Raw genomic sequence first — 12063 nt, forward strand, 5'->3', positions numbered from 1 at the left:
ACTGAGGAAATATCTGCGTCAATCTATGTATATTCTGGTTTACAAATCTAAAAGTAACTTCTATGCATTTTGGATGGAAAGGTGAATTGTTCCCCTTTTCCATTCCCCGGACTACAGTTTAAAGGTCCCCAAACAAATGAGAGCCCTACACATTTTCTCACAATGGATTCACATTTAGGAGGACTAAATCTTTGTTGTATTTGAAAAATGTTACATAACATTCCCACGGTTTCTGCATCACAGAGTATGTACTCTCTGCCTTATCCATGTGGCCATAATGCAAGTAATATACCTGGGTCTTCTGTCCTGTAACTAACAAGTGTATTTAATCAGACCTGGATCCCAGTTGCATAATGTAACCAGTTCTACTAAGTAATAGAAATTGATCATTACAGATCAATGAGTAAATTATCTATTTGTATTATGTATTTATAGTATTTATTGGTAGCCTAACAATGATAGAATAGCTTTATTTATACACCCTTGTTGAATTCTATAGTTTTACATATCAGGACATAATAACAATCATCTGTTCCTTAGCAGGTCTAAAAATTAGGTAAATACAACCTCAGAGGAACAACAACACATGACATATTACACAGTGTCATGATTTATTTAACAAAAATAAAACCAAAATGGAGAAGCCATGTGTGAAAAACTAAGTACATCCTCACTGCTTCCATAGGAATTAAGATGCTAAGTTTTTTTAACCAGGAGCCACGCTCATACCGCGTTATATGCGGATTCGCCTTGTAGCGGATCCGCCTTGTAGCGGATCACGCTATAATGGGGTTGAGCTGTATATATATATATATATATATATATATATATAATCACACACACAAGCACACAGACAAATACACATGCTTGCAGAAGAATTCACCCCTACCAATAATGTCAAAAGTTGTTGAATTACAAATAATGTACAGTATGCACATTTTTTTTCAAACTAACAATTTTTATTCAAAGCTACAAAGCTATAGTTGTTAAACTGAACACTGTTATATGAGGAGGAGGCTAAATGTCAGCAAAGGGGGGTAAATGAGTGAAAGATACAGGTTGGTTGCCTAAGTATTCAGCCCCTTAAGTCTATACTTGGTAGACGCAGATTTTGCAACAACTACTGCTATGGTATGAGTCTTTTTGTATTGGACTAATTGCATAGCACAGTAGAATGGGACATTTTTTGCCAGTTTTTCACGGGAAAATGTATCCAGTTATGATATTTTGTTGGGGATCGTCGATGACTGCAATCTTCAAGTCTTGCCATAAATGTTCGATTGGATTCAAGTCCCAACTTTAACTGGGCCACTTAAGAACATTAATTCTCTTCTTGTTCAACACATTCAGTTTGGCTTTGCTGTGTGCTTTGGGTGATTGTCCTGCTGAAATTTGAATTTGCTCCCCAGTTTCAGTCTTGGCTGACTCAGACAGGATTTCCTCAAGGATTCATCTGTACTTTGCACCATCCATTCTCCCCTCTATCCTGAGAAGCTTCCCTGTCCCTGCTAAATAGAAGTACTGTATCCCCATAACACGATGTTGCTACAACCATGCTTGACAGTTGGGATGGTATTGATTGGGTGATGTGCAGTGTTGGGCTTGCGCCAGATGTAATGCTTCGTATTTAGACCAAAAAGTAGAGTATTTGTCTTGTCTGGCCACAAAACTTTTTCCACGTCTGCAGTATCATCTATTTGCTTTTTCGCAAATAAAATTTTAACTTTTTATCCTAAATTCCAAGCTTACCTCTGTTCTGTGTCGGAAGTCACCACTGATGGATGTGCCAGTGAGAGGACTGAGTGCAGGAGGTTTTTGGGTGAAATGTTCTCCCTGAACTCCTCAGGCACCACCTGATGTGACAATTTCATTCTAGGAACGAATCGAAAAGTATCAGTCTCACTATATACAGTTATAGCGTACGTATAATCCTTTTTACTTTTGTATTAAACTTGACTAAATGACATAACAAGTTAATACTTAATAGCCATGCCACTGTAAGAGTGATACATTTATCAGTATTTTGTGTCCTGATTAAGTTATTTTATTATTACTTACTACCTTGGGCAGACTCTGTACCTCACTCAGTCAGTAACACAATCATACAGTATACTGTTGTGTATACTAATACAGGCAATATTTACCTCTACATAGGTTTGACTAGGTTGATTGCCTTTCTGCCCCTATAAGGTTAGCAATCATCCCATTTTTTGCACCTACACTGGCGACACACTTTATTCGAGCTCGGCTAGTCCCACGAATTCGGGTATACCCGGGTGTATTGAGGTTTGTGACTGTTTTCTGCCCGAGTGCATTGAGGTATTTTCCAAGCAGGGATTGAAGCATTTTATTCCCGCTGGCTGCAATACTGCACAGTATATATATATATACTGCATTACAATTCATGAATTTATGCCATCTGGTAGACACGCGAAGCATTGCAGCCTATTAAATCCTAATCATTATCATTTAACAGATTAGCCGCCCGTCAGCCAGGCATGAACCCAGGCTGGGAAGGCAAACGCAACGGGGCTTGTCAGAGGTGAGGAGCGGCGCATTCCAGGTATCTGCCAGGTACATACTGGGTATTTGCTCGAATAAAGTGTGTCGGTGCAGTATGAGGTTGTCATAAGAAATCATTCCAATTTTTCCCAATTACCTATTTGGCACCTTAGCACTCACATACCGTCACATTGTTTTAAAAATGTCTGCCTACTGCAGCTGTTTTTACTCTTTAGTTCACTTAAGTTTTCTACCCAGATGGTCATAAAAGTTGGTTTTGTAGCTGGTCATTAGCAGCACCTTATAATTGCAAGTGATCGCTACCTATCCATTATCAGTTCTCCACACCTGGTTACCATCACTGGTGGCAACAACACCATCTTACAATATGGTTGTAAACCCTGGATTTAACCCTATATGTACAGGCTGGCTGTCTCCATAGACTTTTTCTATAGCTTTTTTTCTACCCTCATACAATTAGGCCACGTGAGTACCTGGTGGCCTCATCAACTTTTCATGGTTTTTCCTATTTACTCTTTCACTAAAGGGCTGGGGAACATTACAGTGGTCTGTTGCTTATATACTGTAGTCACTTTGTTATTTTACATGTTACTGTATTTTATCCATAGTGTATTTGAAGTGTTTGTATTAAGATACTTGTAATGCAGGGGTTCTCGACTCCAGTCCTCAAGACGGCCCAACAGGTGAGGTTTTCAGGATATCCCTGCTTAAGCACAGGTGGTTCAATCAGTGGCTTGGTATTTGACTGAGACACTGATTGAGCCACCTGTGCTGAAGCAGGAATATCCTTAAAACCTCACCTGTTGGGGGGTCTTGTGGACTGGACATTAGAACCCCTGTTGTAATTGGTTTTCTTCTCACTTTACTAGCAATGCTTGTCTATCAGCAGGCCAGAAGACAGAAAATGAGACATGAGCATTATGGCCCATATTTACTAAGCAGTACTATTCCATTAGACACCTTCCGGGTTTTTACCCCATAAGACAACTTGTAGCACTAGAACCATAACGTGTCTCCCGGTTCTGGAATTTGCTTGATGCAATATCAACATGTTGTACATATACCGTAGTACTATATCTAAAGCCTTTGTGACTGTATGAGCAGGGTGCTATAGGTATAATGATACTTTTAATGATCAACAGAGCATTTAAATGTTACACAACTTGTAGAACATGATAAATATGATACTTTAAACACATTTAATCTTCAAGCAGATGATACATTACTACTTTTTGCTACATGTTAATCCACAATTTAAGTCTATTTGTAGTGGTTTTGTATTATTAACACTGATTTTTTTTTATGTTGGCTCTCTGCTGTTTACTATTTTATAAAATCTGCCATGTATGTATGTATGTATGAGAGAGCGTGCAGTATAGGTGGAAGGGGTGGAAAGGAGGCAGTTCTGGGCAGAGCACAGGAGATGAGCAGGGGCATAATGAGAGAGTGGTGCTCATATGTAGGGAGGAGGAGCAGTTGAGTGGAGAGCTCTTAAAGGTGAGGAGAAGAACTTTGTAGGTGATCTGAAATATGATGGAAGCTAAGAGAGGCTTAAGGAAATGAGCAGGGACTGTTCTGGGAGGAAGTGAAATTATTCTGTGGAGTATGGTGGAGGGTTTTTGTCACTTCTTTACTCACCATTACTTTGTGTACCTGGTTTGATGCCACTACCACCTTCACAATGCAAGTTTAGTAGCCATCCTCATACTGATGAGACCCAGAACATCGAAACAACTGTCTGTGAGTAGGTTTGCTGATCATGTACTTCTTTAAACCTAACTTTGCTATAATAGCTGTATAAAATTACAGGAATAAGCCTATTTGGATCCATGTTAAGAAGCAAAAAGTTACACACTGTGAGTGCTTATTTGCATGTCATCGTTACCAAGAAACCTTGGCTGCAGTGGAAGCATTGTATGTTGGGTCACTATTGGGAAATGCTGGTTTATTGAACTATCAAAGCCATTTGTATGTGCTCATAAGTGTTTTTTTAACCTTTGCTATATATACATAATAAGAATTGATTCTGTAAAGCATTTCTTTGTTTAATTATTATTATTTCATTTCTATGTGTTTCCTGCTGTAATTACACCATGAGGTAATTCTGTGTTACTTCTCCAGGTATTAAATTATGACTGAAAAGTGGCAAAAAAAATACAAAAGGGAACTAACCTTTTTAGTAGCAGGAATGTAGGGTGTACAGGGTGACCAGGGGCTTGAACCCCACTAGCAGGCTAGTAATAAACACTAAAACAATCTGTAAAAAAAAAGTGGGCAACACTCCAAAGAAAATAAACAAAACTGACTATGAAAATAAGAAAATCTAAATAACATGTGTATACAGTATACAGTATATTGGGACATAATTACTGGGTGTAAAATAACAAGGAACATCTAAGGATACAAAATCGCTAGCCGAAAGAAGGAGAATTCAAAATTGTTTGCTTTTTTTCGAGTAAATATAATCCAATTGAGATGGTTTTATTTTTATTTCCTTTTTTTTAATAGTCTGTTTTTTTGTTTTGTTGCACAGCATTGTGTACTTTATTTATAACTTAAAAGTGCCACAATTGTCTATAGCTTGATATTGGAAGGGGGAAAGCTTGTAGTGGAAGCACCAAATCTGAGATACTCATTTTTCTAATATCCCCACAAAAATGTACTAGCCATAGCCAGTGGTTAGAGCTGCTAAAATTACATTAAGCTATTAAAATGTTTGAGAATTATCTATCTATCAACTTTCTTACTGCTAGTATGCTACTTCTATAGATTTTTTTAACATACTTAAAGCTTCTAAAAACATAAATTAACATCTAAATGTCAGTTAGAGAAACTCAGAAGCCGAGATTTCGGTGTAGTGACTAGTCAATAAATATGTATGAATTGTAATAGCTACTTTGTCTCAATTATTGAATTCATATACTGTATCTTTCATTATTGAACAAGATAATTATTAAGGGAGGGCGCTCTGGAGTTGATTAAAAAAAATGTAATGTCTATTTTTGTTTTAAAAATATGGGAAAAACTCAAAATAAACAGGACATGTTGGGGGGAAAAACAATTGCATATTGTTCTAACTTTGAGATTTTTTAGAAATCTTCGATAGATGAAAATTGCGCCCAATTTATTAAAAAATAAATAAATGAAAAAACATTTAAAAAAATCTGAGGATGAGACTACACGTAGTTCAAGATTTACAGATGTAGCAGGACTTATTGTCTCCGGTACCAGGGCAAACTGCGTGACCACGACAATGGCTGCTCTGGCGCTGGAGGATTATCTCTGTGTGGTGAGTATCTGAGCCAGAGTCGGGGACCCCAACAGTGATGTTGCGGCATCTCCACAACCTTTTGCTTTTCCAGCCGCAGCTCCGAAGAGTTCTGCTTTCTGTGAACTCAAATTTCGCTGTGATTTCAAGGTTCAGTCTGAAGTTTGTGAACCTGCCTATCCCTAATAAATGATATTTACGAAATGTTTGTAAAGAAGAAAGTCTTTTAGAGCAAACAGTCACAAAAACTTCAAATTCCTTCAAACATGAACTCATAATTTTCCGAAAAGTTAATTCTGACTAGAAACTTTTCACGCGCCTACGCAAACTGCCGGCAGCTTCGCACATTTTCTAATTCTGAAATGTACTTTATAACAGTTCATATTATTATTATTATTATTAATAATATATGAAAACAGCGGTAGCAGTTGGTTACTGTATCTTATAAGCTTTTGATGCTCTTTCCTCTCTTGATTTTCTTTTTATCTGACATTATGGGTGGAATTTAGTGTATGGTGCCAAACTTGCAAGTTCACAAAATATCAAAAACATAAAAAATAATGTCAATAGATTTTATTTGTTATCCATGCTTCTTGAAGGAAAGGAGGTTTGAAAGATGGAGACCATACTGTACACTACATCACAGTATAAATCTCTCTTGAGCCAAAGGGCTTCTATTTAATATACTGTGAGGACATTTCTCAGTGCTTGAGAGGAACTATTCAAACGAATGTTCTTCAAATCTTCTTTAACATCAGGAAACAGCTTCACAGCGTAATGAATAAAGGTTTAAAGCCACTTTTCAATATGTTCTGAAGCTGCTTCTCCATGTTAAGGAAGCCTCTGAGTCCAAATCATCTCAAATGAGCATAGAAACTTTCCACACACGCAGAAGAAGCATCACAGCATAGTGAATAAGGGTCATAGAGGGAGATTCACTAAGCCCCAGTGCTGTTTATTGCACCAGGTCCATGATCCTGCATTAACTGACATTTATTGCCTTAATAACGTTATTGCAGCTTCCCGAATCCAGGGGCAAAACAGTCTACAGTAGCATGGTTATTGCTGGCTCTCAAGGCCAACGTGTAGTTAATAGTGTAGCAATCATTCCAACAATTGTAACCAATTCATGCCAAATGGATGGTATTCCAGCCACGAACAGAGCATAGAAAATGTTATTATTAAAAAATATATCAACAGGCAGTTAAGAAAGTCTGAAAACACTTATTTTTGCCAGTAAGGCCCTTTTCGCTATTGTAAGTAACAAACATGGGTAATGATAAGCATCTAAATCTAATAATCACTTTCATTCCAAATATTTGAAAAAGAAAGAATTTTTGTTGTTGTAATCCTGGAAGAGTCATTAATCCAGTGAAATAAATGGGGTTTAGGGATCACTTGAATCCCTATTTTTCCCTTGATGAAGGCCTCAGTTAGGAAACTAGGCTCTGAAACCCATTTAAAAAAAAAGAGAAACTCCAAGAGAACATTACAAATATTTACATTATTGGAAGAGGTAGAAAAGGATAAAGAGCTACATCAATAGGGAGCTTAGAAAAAAAAGAGTACAGGGGAGTTATAAGGAGGTGTGGGGAATATAAGTTAAATCATAGCCAAATATGGAGCCTACTGTGCGTATGTATAAAGCGTTCCTAAAATAAATGTTGTTGTAAATGTGACGCACAGAAGAGTAACAAATGTATGCATCCTTATGTGCCCATGTATAAAGATCCTTTTGATGTCTTGTACTGTATGCCTTTATGTATATAGCGCCATTAATGTACATAGCGCTTCAAAGCAGTAATATACGTGACAATCATATAAATAACAAATAATATAAATAACACATGAAGGGGAGAAGTGTTTCAGACATAAAAGCAACATTTAGGAAAAGGAGTCCCTGCTCCGAAGAGCTTACAATCTAATTTGTTGGTAGGAAGAACGTACAGAGACCGTAGGAGGGCGTTCTGGTAAGTGCATCTGCAAGGGACCATGGTTAATGTATGAGGTGTTAATTATCAGCCACGGAGCTACTCATATGCTTCCTTAAGCAGGTGTGTTTTGAGGTGGGTCTTAAATGTGGATATAGAGGTTGCTAGTCGGATATTGAAGGGAAGGGCATTCCAGAGGTGTGGGGCAGTCCGTGAGAAAGGTTTAAGGCAGGAGAGGGCTTTAGATACAAAAGGGGTAGAGAGAAGACATCCTCGAGCAGAACGCAAGAGTCGGGATGATATATAGCGAGAAATTAGGGCTGAGATGTAAGGAGGAGCAGAAGAGTGTAAAGCTTTAAAAGTGAGGAGGAGAATTGAGTGTGTGATACGGAATTTGATAGGAAGCCAGGAGAGGGATTTCAGCAGGGGAGACGCTGAGACAGATTTTGGAAATAGTAGAGGGATTCTGGCATCAGCTTTTAGGATAGAATGTAGGGGAGACAGATGAGAGACAGGAAGACCAGTCAGGAGGAGGTTACAGTAAGCGAGAAGGGAGAATGAGGGTCTGTGTCAGAGTTTTTGCAGTCGAGTAACAGAGGAAAGGGTGTATCTTGGTAATATTATGGAGGAAAATGTCAGAAGAGAATGTGAGAGAGGAGTTGAGTGTGACCCCTAGGCAGCGTGCTTGGGCTACTGGGTAAATGATAGTACTTCCAACAGTAATGTGGAAGGAGGAAATAGGACCAGGTTTGGGAGGAAGTATGAGGAACTCAGTTTTTGCCATGTTAAGTTTAAGTCGGTGGAGGGCCATCCAGGATGATATAGCTGAGAGACATTCAGAAACTTTAGTCTATACAGCAGGTGTAAGGTCAGGGGTTGAAAAGTAAATTTGTGTGTCATTAGCACAGAGGTAATATTTGAACCCAAGAGATGTGATTAGGTTACCTAGAAAGAGTGTGTAAAAAGAAAGAGAAGGGATCCCAGGACAGAGTCCTGGCGTAACCCCACAGAGAGATTGATAGAGGGGGACATAAGAGACACTGAATGTATGATGTAAGAGGAGATCCAGGATAGAACGTTATTATGAATACCAAGAGTATGGAGAATGTGAAGGAGAAGAGGGTGGTCCACAGTATCAAATGCTGCAGAGAGGTTGAGTAATATGAGCAATGTATTGACCAATGTCTTTAGCAGCATGGAGGTCATTAGTTATTTTAGTGAGGGCTGTTTCAGTGGAGTAAGCAGTGTGGCAGCCAGATTGTAGAGGGTCTAGGAGAGAATAGGTGTTGAGAAAATGAAGCAAGCGAGAGAATACAAGACGTTCAATGAGTTTAGAGGCAAAAGGCAGGAGGGAGACAGGTCAATAGTTAGAAAGACAGATAGGGTCAAGCTTAATGTTTTTGAGTAATGGTATTATTGTTGCATGTTTGAAGGAAGAGGGAAAGGTACCAGAGTAGAGAGAGAAGTTGAAAATGTGTGGGGATTATAGTAGGAGCAAGAGGTTTTAGATGGGAGGGAATGGGGTCAAGAGAGCATGTGGTAGAGCGAGAAGAGCAGATCAGCAGCGACACATCTTGTGCAGCATCTATGTCTACGTTTTTTTCCACTGAGATCAAAATGACCCAGGTGGATGGCGTTAGAGGTGGTGTTTGGATGTTGTCTGTGGCGCACAAATGCAAAGATATGCATAACCTATGTGCCACTTTTCTGAGTCAAAAATATCTATGAACTTTTTTGACATAAACAATAAATGCAAGTAGACGCTAAAAACTCTTAATGCTTTCATATGTATGAACATCACACACACCACACAGAATAAGAAAATGTGTGCCAAATGTAAGCACATAAATACTGACATACCAACCTATGTTGTCTATGATTTTAGGTGAGAAATTGATCTTTTAACATATTGCACTCTCTATACTGTACATAATCCACTTAGTTGGATAAACAGTTATACAGTATGTATTCAATTATCTAATGTATATAGTTATGGCATCTTATTAAGAAGGTACCAGATGCTCTAGGCTTAGGATTCAATTACAAACACTATTTTGAAATGTGTTTTTTTTTGTTATTGTTGAAATCAAGCTTGAAACTATTGCTCCCAATGTACTGTAGTTTAAAGCTGTAATAGCTATGTTGTTCCTGGAGAAAAGTATAGATTTGTTGTATGTTGTGATATTTTTTAATGCACACACATGGTCGTTTAGATGCTATTTGATAGCTATCAAACTGACGTTTCTACCTGGAATATTTGGTTGAGATACATATTGAGGGCTGTAGAAATGTTGTTAAACTCATTTTCAGATGACATGTTGAATAAGTAACTATATACATACTGTCATTCAAGAATGTCAGTATGAATTAAACGTACCTTTTTGTGTATCTTCCTTCCTGACCTGCTCTACGTACAAGTTTGTCACAATTTCCAATGACATTTTCTTTCTAAATGCTTAACGCTTTATCTTCCAAGACCCAATTGAAAATTGATGTCAAAATTGTTGGTGAATTACTAGATTACATCCTATGTATTACTCTTATTACAGTGGGTATGAGATATCAATGCAATTTTGGAAATTACCAAACACAAGCATAAAATGGTGCAATATAACAAAACAAGCATTTTTCATTGATACACAATTGTGAATTTTGATGCTATAATATTATTCTGGAATATTAGACTTATAAGTCTCAAACCTAAAATAACAACAAAAATAGGAAGGATAAAGAAAATAGTTTAGACACAATCTGATGCATACCTTCACATATCTCTCTAGTACCAATGCCATATTCAATCCAAATAAGTGTCCATTATTCTATTATGTGTTCCACTGCTCCCTCCCTCCCCCTCCTCCCCACCCTCCCCCTTCCTCCCCCCCTCCAGGCCCCCTCTGGTGCTCGGTACCTGTATGGCTCAGGAGATGCCGAGTGTTCCGCGATGACATGGGGAAACATGACAGGCTCACAGTGATCCTGGATGTTCTTTCTTAGTGCCAGCGCCTCCAGCCATAGTGGGCTCCAGTAGAAAGAAGACAATCCCCACGTTGACAGTCTTTTATCCCCATAAATCTGTCTAATAGATTGTGACTCAGTCAGATATATAAATAGGGATGGTTTTTATTTTGCAGCCACTGCATGATGTTCTTACAGCGATTGCAATCAGTTGTCAGGATAGCTTCCAAGCTCCTGGATTGTACATTACCTGCTGGTAATGATGAGGCCTCACTAGAGTAGTGGAATGCACCCAGCCCATGAGGGACTGAACACATGTCTTCCTTCCAGCCGGGAGGAGACTTGGCTTATATCCTCATCCCTTGAAGGGGAAGGGGGAATGCCTGAACTCCACCCTGTGAGGGCTGGGTTCATCTCTATAATTTAGGACATTTCCTCTTCGGTGCAAAAGGGGAGGGCACAGAATCTGCATCCTTATTGGACAGCCAGACTCCAAGGTCATCTCCACTTCTGCCGCTCACAGAGTCTGCAGGAGGGGGGACACCCCCACAGGATAGCCCGTCACTGTCTGGATCTTACTAGAACTTACATGACAGGGAAGGCAGAAAGGTAGCTGGCCCCACCATGGCTACATATGCAAGGTTATATACTGTATATTCAAGTCCGATATGACTGCATGCTATGTTACATGTTTGTCCCTGATGTTTAGATACCTTTTTAAAAAATATGAATCAAATCGAATATAAACAAATCCCTTCAATCAATGCAAGATAAATATGATGCAACTTAACAAACCCCTTCAATGCCTAAAGTCTAAATGGATCTATAGAAGAATTGCACACCAGGAAAAGGGATTTTGAGCAGTGCAAGCTGGTTCATACCAGCTAACGCTTCGATCCAAAAATTGTCCCTACTGGACAAAATCAGCCTGAAACACAACAAATGTAATTATTCACAGTCGCTTCGACTGTGCTGCTTTTTACAGTACAAATTTGTTGACAGTGGTGAGTTATGCACATGTGATTATTGTCTCCATTACTTTCAATGGATATAGACTGCGCCGTGTTTTTTTTTTTTTGTACTAATATTTTATTACACAAATTAAATAAACATTTAGGAGAGGGATACAAAAGAAAGAAGGGTGGGGTTAGTGGAGGGGTCAATCTCCATCATCTTGTGGTAATGTCTTGGTTATGTATAAATAACTACGGGAAGAAGAGCATATTCTCAAACAACAATCCCTAGTCTGTAGGGCTGCATTAGGATTAGAACAATAAGAGCGACTGCTCTTTTTACCGGGTTACCCATCATGCCAATGTTCCCAATCCTTATTTTAGGATCTGGTGTTGTGATTTAAGAAAACAGTCAACTTTTCCATAATTCTCA

At 38.5% G+C, this 12063-nt stretch overlaps 1 protein-coding gene and 1 long non-coding RNA gene across 5 annotated transcripts in view; one reads left to right on the forward strand and one right to left on the reverse strand.

The window, feature by feature from the left end:
* PDE1A (phosphodiesterase 1A) overlaps positions 1–12063 on the forward strand; it is a 363587-nt gene that overhangs the window by 195913 nt on the left and 155611 nt on the right. The window lies entirely within an intron of this gene.
* LOC142499490 (uncharacterized) overlaps positions 1–12063 on the reverse strand; it is a 45057-nt gene that overhangs the window by 4422 nt on the left and 28572 nt on the right. The window contains exon 2 of the long non-coding RNA XR_012802688.1: positions 1750–1872. This is a non-coding gene — a long non-coding RNA (uncharacterized LOC142499490). The remainder of the gene's footprint in view (positions 1–1749; positions 1873–12063) is intronic.

This window comes from Ascaphus truei, chromosome 7 (genome assembly GCF_040206685.1).
Source record: "Ascaphus truei isolate aAscTru1 chromosome 7, aAscTru1.hap1, whole genome shotgun sequence".
NCBI classification, from domain to species: Eukaryota; Metazoa; Chordata; class Amphibia; order Anura; family Ascaphidae; genus Ascaphus; species Ascaphus truei.